Consider the following 6,000-nt stretch of genomic DNA (forward strand, 5'->3'; position numbering starts at 1 on the left):
AATGTTGGTACTTTTTTTTCTTCCTTTTTCTTTTTTTCATAGTTGGATTGGAATCGAAATACACAATATTAGAGAATAGTTTTATTCCTCATCGATTAAATTTGTTCATTAGTAAGATTTTTAATGTGATTGTTTAGATTATTTCATATATCATCAGAACTACATATTAATATCCACTGAACAATCATATTTCTAATCTTATTTATTGTTGCAAGATTTTTTTTTCGTCTCAAATCGACTCATAGAGTTGCTCAAAACTTTCTAAAGGCCGATTTGAGATTTTAAATTTGTACATTCTACATTCAAGAAAATACAACTTATTTATAAGTTAGAAATAAATTAACTATACATAATTGACTGGATTTTGTATATAATATTTTTGGAAGACACCTTGGAGTAGGCCAAAAGTGGTTGGTTTCCATTAACGGATATCCAACCGACTTTTCGTCCTTGCCCATCTATATAGATTTTAAAGAAAAAGACTTTTAAATAAGATATTAAAAACATTACAAAATCAAAGAAAAAAAAATCATAGATATAAATTATTTTCTAATCACTTTTGGGTATAATTGCAACTTTTGATAATATAGTGTAACCTTTATAAGGATATCATTTATTCAGATTATTGTTTTTATTATATCAAAAATATTGAAATAGTAAATTTGGACGAGGGGCTAATTTTGTGATGAAAAGAAGATCTTAAAGATCATAAAAGAGTATGACATAATGAATAAAGGTCTCGAGTTGTGGAAATAAAAAAATAGTAAGTGTGTTTCCTTTATTAGTGTTGCGAGGTACATATATGAAGTAATTAGGTCAGTAAAAGTCAGCTACCAAATGATTATACTCCAAACAAAAAAAAGTGAAAGAATTTGCATAGAATTATTTTTGCTATAATTATGATTGTACAACCAATTATTCTTTTTAAAGTTATTATTAAAGATGGTAAATATTCATCGACAGAGAACAAGATCAATATTACATATTTTTAAAAATCAAACAAACATACAAAATATTTTGACAAAAACTAAAGGTTACAATAAAATTTGCAAATATTTATATGCACCAACGTTTAAAGTTGTATTTTATTAAATAATTAAAACTTAAGATCAATAAATCTAACTGAAAATGCATATTATTTAATTTCGATAAGTGTTAAAAAATATATACGTACAAAAATACAAACTTTGCATTGATTTGCTTGATATAAATACTCGATACATATAATCCTTTACTATTATATTGCACATGATTGAAGAAAAGATAATCAAGAACTCCTTGGGAACTTTAAATTAAAGGTGGTGTATTAGTAAACTAAAATTAAAGTTATTTCCTTTATGTAATTTCAAGTAAAGTAAATTGACTTATTAGAATTATCATAGGATGATTGAGATTTCTTCACATTTATTAAGTAAGAATTTCAAATTCAAACTCTGAATATAAAAAATATTATAATAAAAATATAACCTTTTAAATGAGCTCAATAATACACACATTTATATTTATCAAACTTTAGTATGAATATTCAACTAAGACAAAAAGGAAAGTAAAATCAATTGACTTGAAGTTAAAACTTTGATCCATGAAAAGTAGAGCTTAATTTAAATAAAAGAGATCCTTTGACAACTGAATAAGTTTGACTAAACTTTTTTCCAATCATTCCAACTGGTCAAACTAAAACTTTTATCCACCGATGAGGGTTGTAGTAGAATGATAAGTACTCATTTATCGTTAATCAAGAAGTTTCAGGTTCAAATCCCCTTGAGTACATAATCGTTTTTGTTAGAGAGTGATTTACCCCTAATATGTGACTTTCTTATGCAAATCTAAATTTAGTTGGATTTCAATGTATTATCGAACACCAAGATCTAAATTTAAAAAAATTTACCCATGAGCTTTTCACTTAGCACAAAGGGATCCCAAAATTATCCGCCTAGTCGTAATAGATTGTAGTTATAGAGATATGTAACAAGCTAAGTGTATATTAATAAATATACAATTGGCACTTAAATTCAAGAGCGGAGCTAACCTTCAGTTATGAATTCAGCTAATACAATAATTTTGATACAAATTATGTATTTATATTTTTAAAAATCTATTAATTATGTATAAATTATAAATTTAGAACTCTATAACTTTAAACGATTAGAGTTTCAAACTCATAACTTCAAATTCTGATTTCTTCGTTACGTACACCACAATGACAATACGGTAAAACTTTACCGCCACCAAATCTAATGACCAATTTACTACGATGAAATGATAATTATGTATCTATTGATTAGAGAGAAATATAGCATGATAGTTGAAATTCTTCTATAATAAATAAGTTTGAATTTAAAATTTTTAGAATAAAATATATATTAGGAAACTCTTTACTTCTTCGATGAATCTATTCCACTAAATTCAAATTAATCAAATTCGTAAAGTTTAAATACTAAATACCTAAAATATACATCATCCTAGGATTGAAAAAGAAAAGACCAACACCTTTACATCATACACAAGTCAATAAAAATAGACAATTATCTTACTAATACTTCAAATTTAAATTATAAAAATTAAGATAATTCTCACAAAGCTTTCATATGATTAGGAATTTAAATAATATAAAACTCCAAATGAAGTGGACGGCTTGGCCGGTTGCACACCACATATGAATAAAATTGACATTTCAAAATTTTAAAAACCAATTAATTAAAAAAATATAAAAACTCAACCTCCAAGTGTAAATTATTAGTAAAGGATCCAATTAAATATTGATAATTAAAAAAATTAAACATTCTTCTAGGAGTATTAAGTAGTGACACTTGTGAGTTTTGACACCATTCTTTGTGACAAAAAAATAAAGTAAAAAAAATACTTAGAGTAAGAAATATAAATTTCACATTTACCAAACCTTATTTCCAACTTTCCATTATTTAAAAAAAAAAAATTCAAAATTTTAAATATTTATTTACATCGATAATTCTTTCTTAAGTTAGAAATATCTTTTTTTTATACATATATATTAATAAGACATAATTATATATAAAACATATTTTTATCATAACAGATTAAGTTTTTAAATGATTTGTTATTTGAACAAACATAGTTATCATTAAAAATAAATAAGTTTTTTACTACTTTTTTTTTCTGAACTTGGACAAAAATATGGAAACCTTTTTTCCCTAAATTTATTTTTGAAAAACTAAAAAGAAATTTTATTTATCTATTATCTTTTCCTTTTTTGAAAAATTAAATAAATTAAAAAGCTGGCGCAATAAGGGAACAAAATATGGACTTTAGAGGAATTTTCAGTATTGTCTGCCAAGAGAGCTTTACAGTGCATGCTTCTTATTATCCCAAAAAGGTAGTAATAAAAGATAGGAGTAATAAAGCAAATGAGGACCCCCCACCCCACCCCCACACCCTTACCTTTTTTTTAGTTTGTCATTCGGTCTTCGATATCAGTATTGGAGTCATGATCTCGAAGTCGTGTCCTATAAATATCATTAAAGACGATGACTCCATTTTTATCATGATGTTTTTCAGTGGGGTGTCAAATTGGCGGGTTGGGTTGAAATTGAAGATATTAAAATGAGTTGAAATAGAAATCGGGTTGGGTCTTGACCCACCTAAGTTTATTTTGGGCTCAAATGGGCTAAAAAACGGGTTGGGTCTTGACCCGTCCAATTTGACCCGCTTAATCTCAATAATTTTAACATAGTAATATTTAACTTTTATAATCACAATTTGAATTTCAACTCAATTTTTTTTTAAAAAAAATATATAAATGGATAGATAAATCCTAAGAGTTATTAAATAGATAATAATTCATACCTTTAATATAAGAACATATCTTAATAAAGAGTTTTAAAACGGGTTGAAATTGGAGATTGAATTGAGCTCAATTGAGGATTCTCTTAAAATAGGTTGGGCTTGAATGAGTTGAAATTGAATCCAATTCAAATTATCTTGAGCCCAACCTTTAAAATTTTGGACGGGTTAGGCGGGTTACCTATGTTTGGGTTCATTTTTTACACCCCTATTTTTCAGTATCGTGTAAAAATTGTTAGAGATGACTCAATTTTTACCATGATTTTTTTCATACTCACACTATACTATGTCTAGGAACATTCTGTCGAAATTTAGCTTATCAAATAACGTATTCGACTGATGTATTCGTTGAAAATTTTATCGATGTCATGATGAGAGCGTTCATTAAAGCACATTATTTAGTAGTATCATCGCTTGAACTTGAAATCTCTAGTAAACATTGAAAAGTCTCATATATGCATCTCATGACCCCCTTCACCACTTTGCTATATATTTTCTTTTAATTCATCATATGATTTTTTATATCCGTATTAGGGTCTCAATGAATTTAGATTTGCTAGTTTTACGTAAAATTCGTTAAAGAGAATACGCTTCTGACCAAGACTTTCTTTTTAATACCCACACTATTAAGTATTTTGTCAAAAATTGTCTTGTCGAAAATGTTTCCGACATACTTCTCGTCAGAAAAATTAATTTCATATTTCTAATGGTGTTCTGACGAGAACATAATTAATGTTTTTGATAATGTCATGAATCGAACTCGAGATATCTAATTATAAATGAAAAAATTTTATCCATCTCACGTACCATTAAAGTGCCCTACCATACACTATATATAGTCTCCCCACCCACATTAGGCTGACAAGTACAACACAACCATCAATTTCAATAAAAGAGAATACTAAAAATCCAGCCTTAAATGGTTTTAATCAACCATATTTATTATATTGAAGCAGTATACAAAGTTTTTATTTTATTTTTTTGGGACAAGAATTTAAATCAGTGGGTGTATAATATAATAATATTATCCACTATTTATTTGCAGAAAGTGTGTAAAATTTAGTATAAGTATTGAAAATATTTTTGATGCAAACTTGCTACCAAAAACAAAACCTTTTGTACAAGGAAAGAAATAATCATGTTTTTTTAAATTGTATTTATAATTCAGATAGTAACATATGCATTATTTTATGCCAACATAGTCGATCTACTATTACAATTTTACACGTAAGAAAGTCTGGAATAAGGACTATCGGAGTATCAATTTAAGAGTTCGCTTTGTACAAAGTTGTGTCAGGTGACACTCTTCGCCGTATTAACATTCAATTTCCAAAATTTTCAAGAATACATGAATTTTCCAACACTAACAATCCGGAAACAAAATACTAAATAAAGATAATACTACATTAATAAAGTCATAAAAAATATATTTTATCGATTCTAACAAAAGTTTATCAATTGAAACTTTAAAGAAAAAAAAGGAATAAAGTAAGATGCACCAGCCGGGAATCGAACCCGGGTCTGTACCGTGGCAGGGTACTATTCTACCACTAGACCACTGGTGCCTTTTGTTCTTAAATGTATCATTGTTATAATAATTAATAACAACAAATGATCAAAAAGTTCGAATAAATTCTACCCTACTTAGGTGGTTTCAAAAATTCTATATAGAATTATTATCGGTAATAATTACATATCGTTATCATTTAGATGGTTTGCTCGTATATTTTAAAAATAAATAAATATCGATCAATTGATAAAAGTTAAACTTAAGAAAGAAATAAGAGAAATGAAGATGCAATGTCAAATAAAACACATATAAGAATAAAATGACCAATGTACTGCAATGTATCGCTTTAATTTGAAGAAGAAATTAAATGGGAGCACAACATATATATAGGTAGAAGGAAAGGATTTTATTTAAGACGACGACAACAACAATATAACAATAATAAACTCAGTGTAATCCCATTAGTAGGGTCTGAACAGATAAAGTATTGCACGCGAATTTTATTCCTATATGTGACAAGGTAGAGATGAGACTGTTTTTTAAGGATCTTCGACAGAACAAGAAAGGATTTTATTCATGAAGCCATACATATTTGGCTACAATTATTATAATACTACAACATAAGTAGCATTAAAAGACAGAGATGAGACTGTTTTTGAAGGATCTTCGAC

At 27.1% G+C, this 6,000-nt stretch overlaps 1 non-coding gene across 1 annotated transcript; it reads right to left on the reverse strand.

The window, feature by feature from the left end:
* Positions 1-5,313: 5,313 nt before the first annotated feature.
* TRNAG-GCC (transfer RNA glycine (anticodon GCC)) lies at positions 5,314-5,384 on the reverse strand. The gene has a single exon. It is a non-coding gene; the product is annotated as a tRNA-Gly (tRNA).
* Positions 5,385-6,000: the final 616 nt, after the last annotated feature.

This window comes from Solanum stenotomum, chromosome 2, assembly GCF_019186545.1.
Source record: "Solanum stenotomum isolate F172 chromosome 2, ASM1918654v1, whole genome shotgun sequence".
Classification (NCBI taxonomy): domain Eukaryota; kingdom Viridiplantae; phylum Streptophyta; class Magnoliopsida; order Solanales; family Solanaceae; genus Solanum; species Solanum stenotomum.